General features: G+C 47.5%; 2 protein-coding genes across 7 annotated transcripts in view; one reads left to right on the top strand and one right to left on the bottom strand.

Moving 5' to 3' along the window:
* The window catches only part of LOC100678806, a 74,590-nt gene that overhangs the window by 20,917 nt on the left and 33,260 nt on the right, over positions 1 to 20,413 (top strand). The gene's annotated exons all lie outside the window — the stretch shown is intronic.
* The window catches only part of LOC103315681, a 41,676-nt gene that overhangs the window by 18,992 nt on the left and 2,271 nt on the right, over positions 1 to 20,413 (bottom strand). Inside the window, exons 1-3 of one of the 6 annotated variants that reach the window (XM_031926293.2) lie at positions 15,343 to 15,671; positions 11,733 to 11,784; positions 292 to 322 (exon numbers count right to left, since the gene is read on the bottom strand). The exons of 1 other annotated variant lie outside the window; for it this stretch is intronic. The gene's annotated coding sequence lies outside the window, so the exon portion shown is untranslated. Of the gene's footprint in view, positions 1 to 241; positions 323 to 11,732; positions 11,785 to 15,342; positions 15,672 to 20,413 lie in introns of those variants that run through there. 4 more of the 6 variants (XM_031926292.2, XM_031926291.2, XM_031926290.2 and 1 more) reach the window with 4 other exon arrangements.

The raw sequence follows: 20,413 nt of genomic DNA, 5'->3' as shown, positions 1-20,413 counted from the left end.
CGGCAGCCGCGGCTCTTGACGCCGCTGTTTACAAGCCGCGCTGACGTGTCTCTCGTGTGTGAGGATTTTCGTGTGCACTGCGTTATCGCTTTTTTTTTTGCGAAGTGTGGTGTATCGCTCGGTGAAGAAAAAAAAGGTTAATCGATTAAAACGCAGAGGTCTCGGTGATAAGGAGCCGAAGTGCAAGTGCATAATGCAATTTTAACACTCGAACTTTGGACTTTTGGCACGAAGTACTCACTGATGCACTTGTTGCGTCTGTAAAAGCGTCGCTCTCGGAATAATATTCACCGGACGAAAGTCGATCGACGCGTGCACTCACCTAGAACAGAAAAGAAGAAGAAAAAAAATCAGTATATATTTACATTTACATGATCCCACCCCTCGAAAATCGCGAAAACCCATCAAGCCACACACTTTACCGTTAACCAGAATAGCAGCGCGTTCAAACCTCCGCACGTTATACGAAGAAGAATAAGAAGAAGCAGTAGCAAAGCGCAATTACACACACGAGAGCCGAGAGCGGCGCGACAATTGAATGGCGCGCGCGTAGTCGGCTGCGAACGCGCGCGCATATGTAAACACTGCACACATGCACCGACGAGAGAAGCACGTGGGAGGTGGATTGGTCGCGTGCGCCGTTACTTACTTTTTTCTCGGTAAACGCGCAAAAAGGGATCGTCGAATATACACATGTATATATATATATATATATATATATATATATTTTTTTTTTTTAAAGTTTGAACACACACACGAGAGCTAGCGTTTCTAAGCGAGATAACGAAAAAAATAACGACGACTCGCGTCTCGGTCCAGCGCAACCTTGACACGAGATTATTTTTATCGGAGCTTCCCGTGATTTTTTCACGCATGTATAATGTACGTATTCCCCAGCATATATTCGTGCACGTGAACGGCAATAAAATCGTTATCGGAGACGTGACATTTTCAGTATAGTGTGGGAAAACATACACTACTGGCTTTTATTATTCTAATCACGGGGAGCGCTTAATTCCGCGAATTCCGATTACGCCGTCCGAAAATAAACCTCGTTTAAACAATGCCTCGCAATTCTCGGAAGGCACTCGAATTTAAAAAAAAATTCGTAGCATCTGTTTATACCCCCCGCGCAAAAAGAGCGCGCGAGTCCTCGCTCTCAGACATCCCAGAATCTCTCCCTAAGCATCACCTCCTCCTCCTCCTCGTCGACTTAAAGTCTTTCCCGAGAGGGCAAAGGGGGCAGTGACCTCTCAGCTCGCTGCAGCGCAGAGCCGAGAGAGAGAGAGAGAGAGAGTCGAGAAGTGCGCGCGTAATTTTAAAAAAGTTAGTCGCCTGGCTCCTGCTGCATAAAGCCCGACATTGTCGCGCTAACGATCTAGGCTCTCTCTCTCTCTCTCTCTCTCTCTCTCCTGCGAGGAAAAAATCAAGAGCAGCGAATTTCTCGTGGGAGAATGAGAAGTTTTGCGCAACGAGAAAAGTTATATGAACGCGTAATCAATTCAGCGATAGGAGAGAGAGAGAGAGAGAGAGAGAGAGAGAGAGAGAGAGAGAGAGAGAGAGAGGAGTTGCGCTTCCGGTGCTGATGCTGCGCTATAGTGCGCGGAGATAGTCGATGCAGAAGGATGTATCGGCGTGGCTGTCGTCGGTGCGAAGTTGAATTATGGTAATGATGCTTGATGAGAGGACTGCGACGAGCATTGATGGAATTTGTGAGATTCTTTTTTTGTTTGCTTCGCTTCGCGACACTGCGCGGCCTTTTATCTTTGTTCTCTTGAAGCAGTGTAAATACAGCGTTTTTATAAACGAAGAGGAAAAGTGTACGCGTGTGTACTTGAATTTTATCAAAATTTATGCAATGCCTCGTACTTGAAGAGTTCGTGAACTTTGATGCACGATGGAAGGGCAGGTTTTTAAGCGATAACCTACATTCGCGATGTGCACCTATTTATATACACACGGAATACATCATTTCTCGAAAATTCAAAATTACGCCTACCACCGCAAATATCCGAAAATCCCCCCCGACGCATATTGGAAATGAAACGAGCGCAATCTGGCACAGCGATTTTCGCGCAATATTTCGATCCCAAATATAAACAATGGCCGAATCCCTCTATACTGTAACCGTGTTTGTATACGTACAGGTATATGCATGTGTGTCAGAGACCTCGTTCCAGTAACGTAATCCGCGAAAATTAGCCTAATGATTTTCGCCTCTGGCGTGCGCAGCTATATATATACAGCAGAAATCGGCTGCGCGGGAATAATGAAAATCCAGGGTCCAATTAGCGCGGCTAATTGCCCTCCCCCGTCCCTCGATGAACGTATATAACTTTTGCTCGGTCGATTTGATTTTTAATGACTGATTTTTCACCATATACGCGTGATGTAATGCAGTCACAAGCGCGCGAAACAAATTAATTGCAAGAGCTTTACGACTCCTAAACCTCCGGCGAGCGACCTTTGAAACTGCACATCTCTCTCTCTCTCTCTCTCTCTCTCTCTCTCTCTCTCTCTCTCTCTCTCTCTCTCTCTCTAATTTGCAAGTTATTTAATACCCTCCGTCCTGCATTCCTCGGCAGCGCGAAATTAACTTGTAAAATTTAATCTTCCCGAGAGTCCAGAAGGGTATGAGATCCAGGGGGAGAAAAAAATAAGATACAAATTTTCAATTTTCTCGGCTCGCTCGCTCCGCGCATAAAAAAGCCGATCGATAAATTAATCCTCCCGGGTCAGAAAAAACAATTTGCCGTGATTTACGGGAAAGCATTAATAACCGCGCGCGAAGAAGTCTAATAACGGCGTCCCTCACTCGCTGTGTATATTCTTTTTCCTCGCAGCTCGTCGGCTCTCGCTTATTATTTTTTTTTCCTTCTTTACGCGCGAGCGGTGAGTTTTAATTTATTCTAATTCCCTCGTTAAAATTACCATTCACGCTTCGACGTTTTCCCGGGGCGAGCGCAATCGCATTGTAAACAAGTTGTGTCGTTGCGCGAGCGCGGGAAAATTAAACGACCTGATAAGCCGTGAGTGTACGTGAGAGAGAAAAACGCTGCGTGTACATAGTGTATACGTAATATTATAATAACTGGAATAGTAATTGTTCGGATAAATATAGCGTCGACCTATATATTTTCCATCTACAATAATAGGTATACTTTCTTAAAGGAAAAAAAGGATTTACCGTTAGCTCTCGCGAGAAAGTCAATTCGAAAGGGCATCGAAAATACTTGCAGTAGGAAAGAAAAGTTGCCTATAACAAAGTTCATCGAACGAGCGCTGCTCGACATTTTCGCGCTTTATTATCGTCGCAGTGAGTCGGCCACCTTGTGTGCAATATATATATACTTTCGGATATCCACTTCGTCACGTTTCCTGTAACGGAAAGTTTTCGGGATCTTCGCGCGCTAAAGTTCGATTGGATCGCGGGGGAGGAGCTTTCGAGTGAAAAGAAAGTCGCACATGGGTTAGCTTATCTCTCCCTCTCTCTCTCTCTCTCTCGGGGCTTACTTCTTCAGGTGGAGAGTAAAGCGAATCGTGTTGGTCTGTTGTGCATTAATTACGCGAAAACAAAATATATCGAAAAAGAGATCGAATACGAATCCAAACCCTAAAAACATCACGGAACAATCCTCGGTTTTTCAAAAAAAAATACAGCGAAAGCCAGCCTTTTCCCATAAAGTGAATAAAAAGAGGAGAAACCGATCCGCTCCAAAAATTCCACTCTTTTCAAATCCCAATCAACTCGTCCCTCGAAATCCATCAATGCGCGCAAGCGTTCGATCCCCGCAAAACTCCTCTATAAATCCCCGCGAGCTTTTGCGCATTCGCAGTCTTTTGAACCTCGCAATCCACATTCAGCCTCCTCTCCTTTCCGCGAAAACAAAATAGCTCTCGCCTGCTAGCTTGCAAAAAAAAAAAATCGCCCGCAAAACTTTTCCAATTTACGACGGCCCGCGCGATTATAATTGCAGATTTATGCCCGGCAGACCTAAATAACACTTTTATGTGGAGCAACAAAGGCCGCGCTGGAGAGAGAGAGAGAGAGAGTTTATGCGCACAATAAAAAAATTCGAGGCGGCGCGCGAAGCTGTGTGTATAGGAAAAGAAGCTTTATGCGGCCGCGGAATATTGGCCGTAAAGAGTCGACCCGGTGATTGTGCGTGTGTGTGTACGCTTTCGGCGACGGAATATAACGAGCAGCCAATGAATTCTGTTTTTTTTTTTTACATCGGGCTTTTACGTAATTACACGCGTCCCTCACTGTTTTAGTTTAATTAACCTTGCGTATCTTTTTCTATATGATTCTCTATGATCTCCTGAGCGAGAGAATAAAAAAAAGCGTAAACCAAACAAAAGCTCCGCGACAGGAAGCCGTGTGTCTCTTCCCCGCGGGAATTAATCATCTCTCATAAAGCCGGCGCAGCTGCCGCTCGCTCTCAAAGTTATCCTCCCTCGCGTGTACGCACGTGACGTCAAAAATGAAAATAACCGATCCCGCTCAGACCTTGAAACTAGTGCGAAACCGTTTGTTTTCGAAAGCTCGCCGCGCTCGAGAGCGACAGAGCCGTCTTCCGACGCAAATACGCTTTGAGAGATGCGCCCCTTTTCTTTATCCAACTCTCTCTCTCTCTCTCTCTCTCTCTCTCTCTCTCTCTCTCTCTCTCTCTCTCTCTCTCACTATTCTCCGTTTTTCCCCGAAATCTTAGATTATTAATACCGCGGACACTTAATCTGTCATAAATCCCGCCGCGGAGAAAAAATATCGCGTTATCCACGCAGTTTCTCGTCCGGCAATTTATCGATGTTTAGCTTCGGAGAAGAAATACACGAGGGAAGTTTACCGCGCGCGCAGGTAAAGGATAAATAATCGCCCCACGCGGTTGGATATTACCCGCTTGATTTAGCGTCGCGCTTTGCGCGAAAACTTTTGGAATATCCCGCATGCTTATAAATCTAGATCTTATACGCATTGCAAACAAGGGAATTTCGCGTTCAATCTTTCCGTTGTTATTCGAGAAGGAAGAGCGCGGCCGATTGAATGATCCAATAACTGCAGAGAGAGAGAGAGAGAGAGAGAGAGAGAGAGAGAGAGAGCAGCGTCTCTCGAAAGGGAATAATATTTATGGAGCTATAGACGTACGTTGTACGATTAGAGTAAGGGGGGCCGACATTGAGATCGAACAGAGAGAAACGCGTATGTGTGTGTGTACTCGAGTGAACGGCTGCAAGCTCAAAGACGAGACGCAATAGATTTTCCGCGGCCAATATCTGCGCTGCGTCTTCTTAATTCCTTGCTCTTGTCTGCCGACGCGGATGATTTATACGGGTTGGGAATATTCTTTCTTCTTTCTGCCTCTGTTATTCGGGGCTTGGATCGGATCCGAGATCGTTTTACTTTCGCTCGGCGAATTTTATTTTATTCGAATCGATTCTCCACACAGCTACAACAGCGCGCAATGCCAATCTCATTAGCGCGCTTTCGCGCAAGCACAAAAGCATCAGCTCCTCTCAGCTCTCTCGCATAGTCCTCGGGCTGGATCTCGTCGACGCAGAAATGTGCGCCGAACTGTCTGGAAAGTTCTGGCTTGGCTCCAAAATCGCCGGGGCGGTTACTTAGCTACAAGATGAGCTTTAAACGGCTCCCCCGACTCTCTCACTTATGCCACCCGAGAGAGGGAGAAAGCGTAAACGCAAACTTCCGGCTCTGCGGAGAGGGCATAGACGCTCCTTTGAGTTTTGAACGCGATCGCGCGAATAGTTTGCGCCCCGGGCCGACGCATCGCGGAGAGTTTGCTACTTGTTGCGGTTAATTTTTTTTCCGTATTCCGGTATTTGCATACATACTCGCTTTTCGGAGGGATATAACGTAATCTTCCGTTTATACTAAATAGATGCTATATATAGCGTGTGGTTGACGTTTGAATTAAAATAATAGTTGAAGCTCCACGTATAATGTGATTCTAACTCGTTTTACTTGTCACGCGCGATGTCTATCTTAAGTGTTTTCCCTCGTTTGTGCCTTTCAGTGCGTTTTCAGCTTCACTTCTCGGCATACTTTTTCTCAGCTGCGACCGCTCTTTAATGCCTTCACTTTCAAATTCGATACCTACACACTACTATCCGTTTTGTATCCAGAATCTTATCTCTCGCTTCAAACGTTTCCTCGTTCGCAACAAAGTTTATTAAAAATTTATATACGCAGTCGAGTCACAATTATAAAGCCGAGAATAACGCTCGCGAAGAACCGATAAAAATTACGCGTATATAACGCGAGAATTCATTAATCGAAAAAAGTGATTAGATAGCGCGGCCGAACGATTTTTTCGCAAGGGATACACTCCGCTCTATTTTCTAATCGCATCGATAAAAATAAACGCGTAGCAGCTAGAACTACACGATTCGCTCGACTCTCGATTATGCCCTCGGCTGTAAAAATTAAAAAGCGACGCGGCGAGTAGTTATGTAGTCACACAGTATAGTCTCTCTCTCTCTCTCTCTCTCTCTCTCTCTCTCTCTCTCTCTCTCTCTCTCTCTCTCTCTCTCTAACTCAACAATAACATAGAGACTCGTCGTCGGCAGCGGCACATTTTCCCCCAATCTCTTGCTCAATCCCTCGTGTTATTTTTCAATCTGCTCTCTCCCATCCATCCGCTCTCTCTCTCTCTCTCTCTCTCTCTCTCTTTCATATATCTTCCTCTCCCACGCGAACCCGAGCCGCCGACGCCGTTAGGCTATAATACAACACAATAGCGCGCACTGCGCGCGACTTTCGGCGACGAGCTTTCGAATAATGCTTTTCTTCCTCTTTTTTCTCTCGGCTCCTCGATGCATCGAGCGCTAATTTCTGCGTATAACGCACTCGAGCATCGCACTGGTAGCACAGAAAAAAAAGAGCACACACAGCCCAGCTCTTGTGCAATAGCCTCGCTGCGCAGCACACATCAGAGATCGCGCCGGCGACGTTGCATAAGGGCGCGCGCGAGAAGCTTCGCCTTTTGAAGTGGGCACTGGCGCCGCCGATGTGTATATGTATAGCGAGAGAGCGAGCGTTTTCAAGAGTAGGCTAGTGATGCAGTATTAGTGGCTCGCGCGGCGGGAAGAGGAGCGCGAGAGGAGCGACACTTTGAGAGCCGCGCGCTGCAGTTGCCGGCTCATTTGCGCTATGATAAACAGCCGCCGCGACGCCGAGGAGCCCTGACGAGGGAGTAAATTTAGTTTGCTCGAGAGCGAGAGAGTTCTTAGCGAGCCGGGAGAGCGGACAAGATGGAGGATTAGAATGGAGCTTATTAACGTATAGAGCTTCTTGGGATTGACGGTGCTTTCGCAAGCTCTTTCGGCTTTGATAGTTTAATTTTTCTTATTTTTTCCCTCAAAACTTTTCTCTCTTGCAACGGGTGTACAGAGATGAAAGTGCAGTGCGAAAGCCAAGAGCGAATTCGCGAAACTCGAGGCGTTCCACGAGCCTCTTGTGCAACGCGGCCGACAGAGCCTCGATTGAGATTCATGTATTTTGCCGCGCTTTTTTAAAGCTTCTTTCATACACGCGCGCGCTGGTGTTTCGAGTATGCGCGAGCTTTCACTCTCGAGTAGATTTTTCTTCATCGAGTCGCTGTGCTGTGTGCCACAAGAGCCACTTGGACGAGATGCGCCGCGCTGTGGGCTTTGATGGGATTCGATGTTCCACGGATTTAAATGCTAGTTTTCAGCGCTTCTTTTTCGAGCTTCCGCGTTTCGCTCATTGTGTACGTGTGTTCGCACGTAGAGAAGCGCAAAGTAAAACAAACTCGGGTATCAGCGAGACTTCCTTGTTTATAGTTGCGCGATCGGTTGAGTAAACATTGGGAAATATGCATATCGGCGATATATTGTTTATAAAATAACTAATAAGCGTAGAGTCGCGAATTTCTGCAGCGGAGAAAAAATAATCGATCGGAGAATCGGTTCAGAGAGACCGACACACACACACACACACTTAGGCTTCGGTATGGAATAGTCATTATAATAAATTGAAACCGTCAGCGATAACTCATTACATCCACGATAATTAAGCGACGAGCACAACAATGTACGGACATTTTTCCGATGCGTGTATAATCGAAGGCTACATGTATACGCACGCGGCGCATCGCGTTATTACACGCATTACATCGATGTTGTGACAAACAACGTATCTCTCCTCGTACAGTTTCATTGCAAAATCATCGACGTGCGCATCATCGTTACAATAAACACTGCACTGCGCGCCGCGTTTCTACACGTGACCTCATCGCAACAATTAGACTCATTACAATACATTTTTGTTTTATTATCAATAATAATCGTATAAGAGGCCAAGTGCGCGCGTTCGTATAAATAGTCCCCGAAGATCGTTCCATCTCCATCGGGCTCCGACAACAAACAGGGGCTAGAATCATCTCCGAAACGTCTCCCCCGCCAGGAAAAATATCCAAAAGCCACGATGAGCACGTGAGCCGCGTCGTGTGCACGAGATTAACGACCTACACCCCGTATAAATAATTAAAGCCAAGCTGCTCTCTCTCTCTCTTTCAGTGGTAAACATCACACGCGAGTATAGTAGAGCGGTATTAGAAGAAGAGACGAGTATCGACGATGTAATCGAATTAGGCAGAGAGATCCGCAGCTGACCCGACATCGTTGACCCGTCCCGCATCGCGGCATCTGGAGCAAAGCGATCGTCATTGACGGAATTGTCTCTCGAGGCTAATAGCGTTTATGAGGCGGTCTTGGCTTTTCCATCGAGGCTGATTTTCGAAAAATTTTCAGATGCGATTATTCAGCATCAACGCACTTTTCGAGAGCCTATATCGTAGTGGATGATTTTCTGGAGACACGTGTAAAAGGTGCAATAAAAGAGCCGAATTCGGAGGCGGCGCAATTGGAAAGCTCTGGAAAGGCCGCGTCGTTAAGTAATCGTCCTGAATCCAACAGGTTTTAAACTAGTATACATATCCGAGCGCTGCTGCTGCCGAATCGTAAATTACGGATATATCCGACAAATGAAATGCAACTGACTCGATTTAGAACGCAACTTTTACTCTTTGGAAAAGCTGGAAAAAAGACATACCTACACACGCGTGTGTGTGTGGGGGGGGGGGGGCTGTATCTGCGCGCGTGATTTCGACGCGTCCTACATCCAGGAAACGAGGATTGATAATAAAAGCGTATCCGCGCACGATTGTATTGAAATATACGTAAACACGTGTCCTCTACGTCAGTATATCTCGTTCGATTAAAACAATCGGCCATCAGAATAATTAGTCAGCTCTGCTGGACGAACGAACGAATACGAGAGCGCAAATAAAAACAGGAAATTCGGTGCTTATTTACTTTTGCTTCTTATATGCATCAACATCGACCGTGTGTTGAACATTGAAACATTTTAGGATGACTCGTAGTAAAAACGAATCCAGCCACGCAGCTCGTTCCCCTTATCTACGTATGCTCTCACGGCATTACAGGATCCGTCGTATAACGATCGCAGCTCGTGCCCCCATCAAGCGATACAGAGTCCATAAATACACGCCGTCGCCGGTCTTATAACCCCGTCCCACAGAGACGTGAATCGCAGATACACATTCCCGATATAAAAACATAAAGCTCCTTCCTCATCGCTGGGCCGCATGTGTGGGAATTCCACTTAACGATCGCCGCCGCGGACACATACTTCCTTCCCGGCCCTCGCGAACATGAAAGCGTGACTCTCTGAGAGATACGGAGAAAAAAGCCAATCGAGCGGCTCTTGTCTTCTTGTCTCTCCAATCTCTTTGTCCCTTCCGAGAGCTCACGCCGCGCACGCTTCGTGTGTTGTAAGTATACGATATATAGCTAGTGTGCTTTTTCTCGAGCTTGCGCGGATGGAAATAACCGATATTATAATTCTTTCGTCGAAGGCGCTGCCAGTGATCGATAAGCTCGACGTGTGACGAATGCGAGGTATTGGGGCCAGTAGGGATGCGTCTCTCTCTCTCTCTAATCTTCATCGACGCAGGTGCAACTTTCACACGCATTAACGCTCCGAAATTTCACTTTTCCCGCTACGGCCGTACATCGCACCTATGAGCTATCGTATATACGTAGAAAGCGACGAGAGATAAGCTAGTGCATTCGGCGCTCGATTGTTCCTCAAAGAATGCAACCGTAAACTCTCTCGCCGATGGCTCGTATCTCAAATTCCTCTGTCACACGCTGATCCATTTTAAAAGCAGAGCTGCCCCGAAGAATTCCAGAGCAGCAAATTGCGAAAAAAATCGCGTGGGCGTACGAGCTCTACACTCCTTCTCTCACCTGCAGCACACATACACACACACGCACACACACACGGGCCGCTAATAAAGTAGGCGACGAGCGGCAGCTGACAGTTTTATTCCGCGCGAGAGCGAGTCTTAAATCTCCCCTTTCTTTGCGCTGGTATAAGTAAGGAGAGCTGCAGCGCGCGAGGATGCCGGAGTTAATTGAAATAGGTGGACGCGTCGGCTGGGAATCCGGCTTTTTTGCGCCGTAGATAAGGTGATTTATTCGAGAGCGATCCCTTCTTTCTTACAGCAGCTCTGCGCGCGGAGCAGGTGTGAAAGGGCTTTTTCCCCCGAAACTCAGTTGTACGAATTTCGTAAGCATCGAGTGCTATAACGCTTGGCATTTCCGCGGGTTAAAAGTAGAGCCATAAACCCGAGTATTATTAGCGTCGCGGCGCTCGGAATAAACATCGCGTCGGCGAGAAAAATTGCGCAAGCGCGCGGAGAGAGTGCGTCGACCGGCGAAGGAACAAAAACATTATAAAAATTATACACACAGCAGAGCCCGGCAATTTCGAGCGACGCGAGATGTACAACTCGTTGTTTACGCGGTGTGTAAGGAGGTTAGTGTGCTTGAGCCGTTGTTTATTCGAACTTTGACACTGAAAACGTCGTCGGCCCTGAGTGAGATTTTTCGAAAAATAGATCGCGAGAGAGAAAGTGCTTCAATATACACCAGAGCAATTTACGAGCATAGAGCCGAGCGTGGAAGGCTGCGAAAAACGATCTCTTCGCGGCCGCGAACAAAGAGGCAGAAGCGACGCTGTCTACGGGATATAGAAGGCGAGAGGAAAGTGATTGGCCCGGCGAGATGATGAGCTTATACTCAGTGAGGGAATAGAAGTAGGTGGAAAAAGCCGAAAGGGGCTAGAGGTAAATGAGAAAGCCTTGTAGCTCAAAATTCCCTGCGCGGTGTATATAGGAGGAAAAAGTCTTTGAAGAAAACGGCCGCAGTGTTATATACAGCGTCGATGAGAGGAAAAAACGGAAGTCGCGTGTGCAGAGGCTTGACTCCGCCGGTCAAACGCGTTTCCGCTCGATTTCACACACGCTTCTTGCCGCGCTTTGTGCTCTCTCTCTCTCTCTCTCTCTCTCTCTCTCTCACTCGATCCTCTATATACAAGCCCTTTCTTCAATCTCCTTTTCTCTCGACTCTTATCTTTTTTTCCCCATCGCGCTGTCAATTTCGTTCCGACGACGACGAGCTTTCCCCGTCGCGCAATATCGGATTCCGAGAGAGAGAGAGAGAGAGAGAGAGAGAGAGAGAGAGAGAGAGAGAGAGAGAGAGACTTTTCCTCTATACCGTATCGCTACTCGTCGGTTTGGGAAAGTTTTGCATTGTGCAATATACAACGCGATGTATACGGGGCTGGAGACGAACGAAAGTTTGTGTATCATGTAATAATGACTCACCATTGGAATCACTGACAATCCGAGTCGGGCAGCAGCGTCTCGATGGTGATATCTGAAAAACGAAGTAGTCGAGCGTGAGATATTTTTAGCTTTAAAATAAAATCTATTAAAAAATACCCCCCGATGCAGCGGCGCCGCGAGAGAGTATAATATAGTAGAAAGTTCCGAGAGATGAGCCTCTCCGGGATTAGGTGACCCCGAAAAAGCTCGCACGCGGGATTAACTAATCGCCAGCTCTCTCTCTCTCTCTCTCTCCCCCTCGATGAGTCGAATTATTATTATCGCCGGGTTATTTAATCCCGCGCTGGGATGAAAATTGAACGGTAAACGATCGCGCGAAATGAAGGTGTATACGAAGGAGGAGAGAAAGAGTGTCAGTGACCGACAGCCTAAGGCCATCGTCGCTCGGAGATGCTGCGTGTGTGTGTGTGTGTGTGTGTGTTGTGCTATACCGTTTGGCTAGATATATAGCTACACACCTGAGCGTGTGTAGTCCGTGAAATTGTCTTATGAAACGTCCAAGGGGAGGAGGAGAGCGATAGTGTATTTTCGTGTAATGGCCGAGGCGTGCAGCGGTTAATGAGCCCGAGATGCACGCGATATATGGACTCCGCTGGGGCTATCTCGGCCTATGTAGTTTGTGAGTCTATTGTGTATAACGTGTATACGCGCGCGTGTGTTGCAAGCCACGGCTTGTCTAGGCATTAATGTAGGTACTCCGAGTCGAAAAATTCTACACTGCGCCTTGGGTGGGTGTACCGATGTATCGCCGGTTATGCGGTAGGTTAGCTTTGTTCGAAAGAGATTTGAAAAATTCGGTTATATATAATGGCTTACGGCATAAAGCTTATAGTTCGTGAACGATCTGTTATCCCCGTTTTTATTGTATACAGGCGCTTATTAAATCTTCGCTGTCTCGGATCAATCAACGGAAAATAAACCAATCGATCGCACCTTCGAAATACATGTCATCGCCTACGGTATATACACCTATCGCTACTTTCATTAACGCCACAACACACACACACACACACACACATAGCCGTGCATCATAAACGAATCCAACTTTCTAACGCGACTGTGCAGCGACTCTCGGATTACCGTAATACGTCCGCACCTCTATACACACACAGACACACACACTCACATACACACTGCTCTCTTCCCTCGTGACGTAAAAAAATAAAGAAAAACAAGAGTCAGTCCCTCTCGCGCGCGAGCTGGACTACAAAAACGAGTTTGCTCGAGGATTTTACTTTTTTCCTCTCTCTCTCTCTCTCTTCCGCCACACAGCGGCGTATAGGTGCACACGCACGTGCTGCCGGAGATTTTGATTCGAAAGTGGGTTATACAGCAGCGGTGTAAAATCGAGAGGATTCGGTCTCGGCCTCTCCGTTTCTCCTCCCGTCAGCCGATTTTCCCCTGCGCCCTCTCGATCTTTTTCGTTACGCAACCGCGGAATCACACACCCGGCTTTATTAGAAAGCGCGGATCGATTTTCACGGCAATCGAACGGATTCAAGGTTATATCGATTAGAAAATGCAAACCCACGCAACGCGATGTTATATGCAAGTGGGGAATCCCCGCGCGCGGTGAAAACTCAAATAGTTGGGCAACTCACGCCTGAGAGATTTGTAATTCAAAGCGCAGCAGCAGATATTCGAAAATCGACCCAGATTTCGCCGCCCGGATTGATCGCGACCCCTTTTAAGCTCTCTCAAGACTCTCCTATTACTCGCCCCGCGCGTAACCCGATAGCCGACGCGACGACGAACTGCAAGCTTATTACAATAACGGTGTGTCCTTATGATCTGCGAATATTAAGTGTATAAAAATAGACCGAGATCTCAGCAGTGAGATAATATAGCCGGCGAACGTTGACCGTGAGGTAGGCGTATGTCTGTATAGGATACGTGTATACATCGACGAGAGAGTCAGTCGCAGCAGGAGAAGATTTGGCACTGACCCACACGCGCATCTCTTCTCGTATGTATATATACCCGTTGGCCCACTTCGCCGCCGCCGCTTGGGTGGCCGCGAGGAAGTGTACCGACTCTCCGATGTGTGTAAGTGTGTGTCTTCTTCTTTTTTCTCTCCTTCGCGGAAGGAGTATAGGTTGAGATTCGTTTTATTTTTCGTCGGCGGCCCGCGGGAATTATCGATGACACCGAAAAGCGTTCGAGTGTACTTAACAGGTCTTAATTGCCCGCGCTCGGCTACAGGTGGACACTTTATCGATCGCGGAGCCGTTAAACCCGCGGCTCTTCCTCCTGGAGACAGGAGGTGAGAATAGAAAACGAGATTTCTTCACGTGTACGCGTATGCAACTATATATACTTTTGTGTTAATCATAGATATTCAATTTTTTTTTTGGTGTGAATTAATTAATAAGCCGAGACTGCACGACATGTCGCGGTTGCGTTACGAGAGAGAGAGAGAGGAGCGTTTCGAAACGCGATTAAACTAATTGATATGAAGGAATTTTCGTATAAATATTATTCTTCGAGAGCCGTCGTCCGACAGCTGCTTTAAATGACTTGTCATACTCGCACGCGCGCGTATGTCGAATACAACAGCTGCGTGTCGGAGTATAGAGTGTACATAATGGTCGCAAGGATTTCATACGTTCGATAAATTAAAAATATGTAGATTATACGAGTAGTGTAAAAAAAAAACGCGTTGTGTCTTAATATTCAATTAACATCCGTAATTACAATCGTGACACACACGGCTAATTTACGCTAACGCGTACAATATCGCTCAAAGTTTCAAAAAGCGCCGAGAACAGAGCCGATATAAGGCTTTTCGGCGAAAAACCGCACCTAAGAGGCTTATACAACGAGAAAATAACTATGTGTATAATCTCCTTTACGACTGTTTGCCAGACTCAAACGCCATTAGCGCTGCATTATCCCAATGCCGATATCAATCAGGCCAGCGCAAAAAAGGAATAAACCAAATCACAGAGTTTTCCAAACAAAGAAACGCATCGGGGCTGGATATTCTAAATGACGAAATCATCCGCGCGACACACATCCTCTCGTTAAAAATAAATTCTCACACCATCAATCATTCCCCGCGTGCGCTGCAAGCGGTAGAAAAAACCTCACGCGTCGCTCCCGCCGGTCACGCGCCACACACATCTGCCCCGCGGCGTCTTTCAGCCTTTTGCGACTGTGCACTTATTCCGTGTATTCTACACACACACACACACATACACAGAGGTAGAATTGGTGCACTTGCTAGGGAGCATTGGTTAGGAACACGTCGCTTGGAGGTGCGTATACCTGCGCGTATTAGGTGATTTGGAATGACGCCTCACAGGGGGGGGGGGGGGGGAGAGGGTCGATGTGCGAAGGACGGGGCAGTGCCGGAGAATTTTCCTCCGGGACTGTGTTTGTTACTGCGGAAAGTTAGTGTATATAGAGGAGATGCGGAGTCGTTTTTTTTTCGCGAGGGCACATCTGGTTAACTCATTTGAGATAATTAGCGATGCGAGTACGCGATAAGTGTGCAACGAAGCGCTGACGAGGCTTTCTTGAAAGATATTAGTTTTTCGTTGTCGTTGCCGCAGCGGAGCATATATTACTATGCACATCGATAACTTACGTGCAGTAGCCGATAATACAGGCGATCGTTCGGTCACTCCTCGAGTGTCAAACAAAGATAACTCCAGAACCGTCCAGATCGGAAGTATTACGTGCCGCCGATACGATCTCCTACAGTACTATATTTATGGAAGCACCTCAAGTGTCTCCGAACGAGTGCATAATCCAGATGACAAGATTATACCGACTATAATAACCCTATTATTATCATCCGATCGGTATCTTCCCACAACGCACTGCAATTTCAATCTTCACAATTCTTACAACTAAAATTTTCAACAACAACAACAACACGTGCGCACAAAGAGCTCCGTCCAGCGTGAGAGCAACGGTCAAACTGCGGAAAAGCTCGTCCCTCAGAATATACTCGCCTCTCTCTCTCTCTCTCCCCCGCACAGTCCCATACACCCCGCGCTGCAGGTCTCGCAGGTATGGGACCTGCCCACGGGGACTTTATGCGCGCGCACACCCTCGCACGTGCTCTCGGCGCTCGCTCTTACCTGCGAGAATCGCCCCTTCCATTAGTATTATTATCGGCCGTCGGATCCTCGGGTGTATACACCTATACCTGCAGTGTATACGGAAACAAGGACCTTATCTCGGCTGCAGCGTCGTGTATTTTTTAAGTGTATTCGAATACACCTTGCAGTCTTTCGCCTTATTATACATTTTAGTATATAGCTTGTGTCGCAGGTCGAGCCTACGCAGCAGGTGCACCAGCAGCAGCTCTTTAAATCTCTCTCGCGCTGCGCGAGGGACGAGGATTTATTGCGAGAGACTTTTGTTTGGAAATCGTGTAAATTTTTTCCGGCCCTCTCGCATGCGATGATTATTCTTTTGTGTGTACTGTACGTGTTTTTCCCTCGCTATATCTATAGGAAAAGGAGAAAAAGGTTCGAGAAAGGTTGGATATTTATAGATCGGAAAATTGACTTATTATTATACGCACGCTGCAGCGGGGCCGTATTTAATTTACTGAAATACCCCCGCGCGTATATAATTGCATGCCAGAGAGGTGTAGCATTAACCGAACCAGTTTTCAGGAAAAATCCCGGCCTACTATATACACTTCCGACTTGTCCGCGCCACACTAGGCTAATGGCCGGCTTTCCTCTCGCTCTGTGTCTATTATAAAACCTACACATTATACGTATGACGGTCGTTTCCGAATCCTGTGTCTATTTTCTTTTTCCTCCTCGGATCGTTCTTCCAAAAACCTCATTGCCGGTGTGTACAGTGCATAGTAAGGCTGCTTAAACGTCTACGACGCGTTTCGGCCATTACCCAAACAACCGCGAGCGCGTCGCATACAAAAGCGAATTCGAAGTCGATCTCGGTTGCGTAATGCCGCAGGATATCCGCTTGTATCATCTACTTCTATATACGTGCAGTTTGTGTCTCTCGAGAGACGACGTCGTTCCGAGAAGTGCGAATTCGACTCTTTTTTTTAAGTGCAATTGGACTATTATATTGTTGTCGAGTATAGGAGCTTTTAACGTTCGTGTATCGCTCGGTTACGTAACGCGTTTCTTCGAAACTATACTGTTTCTCAAAAATCAAGCTCGGTTCTCACAGCCTATACGGTATATATAAAACCGTCGAGAAAGATCTCTCTTACGCAAGAGAAATCAATCCGAGCCGCATCGCCAGCAGCCCTTTCGACACGATCACCTGCAGCAGCAACGAGAGATTGTCAATCAGTCTAGCGTAAATCACACACACACACACACAGAGGCTAAAAAGAAAATCAGCAGCAAAAAAAAAAAGGAACACACATCTGCAGCCTGGCAGAACGAGTACCTACACACTGCGCACATGCACGTATTACAAGTCTCCGCGGCGCCGCTAATCTCTTCATTACGCGCGCGCGAATCACTGACCGTTACCGACAATTTCATGCACGTAATCGCGCGCCGCGGCGTGGGTACAACGACCGCGAGACTCTTCGAGTGTATTACGCGCGAGAGTCTGTATGAGTGTATATGTACATGTGGGATGTTGTGTGTATCGCCGAGGGCAAAATCGCGTGCCGCTGATGCTTCTTTATCTTCCGCCGCTGCATCAGCTATATGGTACGAAAGAGAGCGTGTGAGAGAGAGAGAGAGAGAGAGAGAGAGAGAGAGAGGAAGGAGATGTGTATGGGAGGCTGTAGCAAGAGAACCGACGACTTCTAAGGAATATCGAGGAGAAAAGTGTAACGCGAAGAATCGCACATAAACATAAGTATAAATACACTTCTTATGCCTGAAAATGCATAAAGAGCTGCGATGATGCAGACAGTATGTATACAGCGCGGGAGAGGAAGGAAAACGAGAGAGAGAGAGAGAGAGAGAGAGAGGAGCACACGCAAAGAAACGGACGTCACGCGTCAGCTGTCTTGGCGTGCAGCGAACGTGGATTTCACGATCAAGGTCCGCGCCGAGCGAGAGCGCGCGGAACATCATTGTGTAATTGTCGTGACGACGACGACCACACGACGATGCCCGATGATCACGATAATGATGATGCCGACTGCACGACGATGGGAAAATCTTACCCTTTATATACTACTACGACCAACTCTCTCTCTCTCTCTCTCTCTCTCTCTCTCTCTCTCTCTCTCTCTCTCTCTCTCTCAGGATGTGTATATTTACGAGAAGCGACCTGGAGGCTGCGGGGCGAGTGTACTAAGTACATGTTTTTCGTGAGTCACTCACCTGCGCGCATATACATGTGACAAAACAGCGCGAATGTGAAATATTATCAAAGTCGCCGTCTCCAAATATTTTGACTGCGATGATGCGCGAACGCGCTTTGTGCGCCCGAGGAATTCACATCGCGGCCTTGAGTGTATTTCATTGATGCGAAGTCGTCTGACGAAACTTCATCGAGGAGCTGTACGAGTGATTAACACCGTTAGGATATTATACACAAAAAAAAAAGAAGAGTTTCTCCACCGCAACGAGCAACAAAGAGAAATATTTTAAAAGAATTAAAAAGCTCGTCGCCGGGATCCCGCTATATATAGGTAGAAATACGCGCGTCCCAGGCTCGTAAAGACATCGCGGAGCAGCTCGGGCCGTAATTTTTTTCCCGATCTCCCGCGGAAATCCAGGGATTTTCGTCTCTTTTACCGTAAGAATCGCGTCGTATACACTTCCTGGCTCCGGTTCCTCGCGGATTTCGAGTCAAGGACCGCGCTGCCTGCTGAGAGAAGAATGCAGACAAAAGCGCGAGCGCGCGTCTGTTGATTGTTACGCTTTGGCGACTGAGGCACGCGGACGAGGTGAAAGGTGATTTGTTGGCTTGCAGATTTATTGTTGCGCCGCCGCGTGCGTCGTGCGTCATGGATTTGAATCACTTGCTTCTCTGTTAAAGATTCGCTCGACTTTACTTTAGAAAAACATATAACGAACAGCCGCGATCGAAGCCGTACTTACAACACTCAACCCCGCAATTATCATCATCGTCAGAATTCGTTACCCCCGTAACCATAAATCTACAGCCGAAGTCGTCCGCGGCGTTGCGGCTCTTTGCATAAATCCAGAGCCTCGCTATTTTTAAACTGCACAACGCGTACACAGACACAGACACACACACACACACACATACGCGCGCGCGCAATCCTTTCGAAAGGATCGGCGCTAAAAGATCCGGCACTTAATTGAAAATCGCGAGGCCGTCGTAGCTGCAATTACGCTCTGCCGGCGCTGCTCCTTTCGTTTTGAATCTCCCCGTCCCTGAGAGCGTAATGTATAAGTAAGAGAAGCGCGCCAGCTTTTCTTTTTTGCTTCTCGAGAGTATAAGAAAGCGGACAAAGGCGAATAAACAATTACGATCGGGGAAATTACGATTTATACGAGAGAGCTTTAATTGTGCGCGTGCGTGTGTTTTGCTGTAACGATGTTTTCGGATTGTGCGACTGCGTTTTTAGAGATTCAAGCGTTGCATCAGCCTTCGCGCCGCGTTTTCGGAGGTCAGCACAGCAGTACGAAGAAGACGCGCTCCGAAATCGAAATGTCGCCGATCTCGATGCACTCGCGGTTACCCAAGGTGTGTCAGGGCCTCCGAAAATCGGTGAATCAGAACTGGCGCGAGGAAAGGTCGGAAAAAAGCCACAACAACAACAACAAACATCAGAGCTGCAGCAGCGCACACAGTGTGTCTATCCCATTTAGAGCGGCTCCGCCGCGACCCGATCGCCCGGATCTTAACCTCCATTAACCTGGAATCTCCCGCGGCGGCGAGTCGCGACCGGATTGCCTGTACTGGATCTACTGGTTCACGCTCCTGTATACTCGGCACCGCTTCGAAAACCACGACGCCGCCGTCGCTGCAGTTGTTCCTCTTTTTCCTCGCCTCGGGCGTCGGCCCCCGTAGGTACATACTCTGAACCGATCGCTCCGCGTGTGTCGCTGCAGCGACTGTGTGTCTGTCTGTGTGTGTGTGTGTGTGTGTGTGTGTACAGACGACGGAGCGACTGGGTTTATAAATAGGCGGCTCGTGTGTGACACGAATCGAGCAACGTCGGCCGCGCGAGACACAGCCGTGTGTGTGTTGTTCCGCACGCGGCCCCGATTTTCTTGTAATTCTCCTGCGCGCTGCAGTGGCCGTGTGCCGATGGCTAAGTAAGCGTCTTATAAGTATTGCTCTTTCCTCTTTTTCGAGCAAAACGCGAGCGACCGTCCCGGGTTTGTGGGTCGAGAGATGTGCGCGCGGCGCGTTACGAAATTTTAGTAGCTTTTCGACTTGAGAAACGCCGTCCAATTAAAGCTATAATATCGATTATCGAAGGCTTGTTAACATTTAACGAGTTCGGTCATTTCAAGGCTGAAAAATCGTCAACCCCTCCGTGTGTTATACCGCTTATCGGCCGTACGTTCTCCGTTTCATTATCGCTACTTAGACTTTCATCTCCGCGAGAGAGGGACATTAGCGGCTGTGAAGAAGCAGCAGCGGCTTTGCGGGAGATACGCTGCGCCAGCCGCTTTAATTATGAAGTTCAGCCGCGGACAGCTCTCGTGTTGTTCTGCCCTTAAGCGGCAGAGGAACGGGGCATTATTGATTGTTATAATTACGCGCGGGCTTCGTTT

Source organism: Nasonia vitripennis, chromosome 3 (genome assembly GCF_009193385.2).
Source record: "Nasonia vitripennis strain AsymCx chromosome 3, Nvit_psr_1.1, whole genome shotgun sequence".
Taxonomy (NCBI): Eukaryota; Metazoa; Arthropoda; class Insecta; order Hymenoptera; family Pteromalidae; genus Nasonia; species Nasonia vitripennis.
This window is presented reverse-complemented; position numbering and strand designations above follow the sequence as displayed.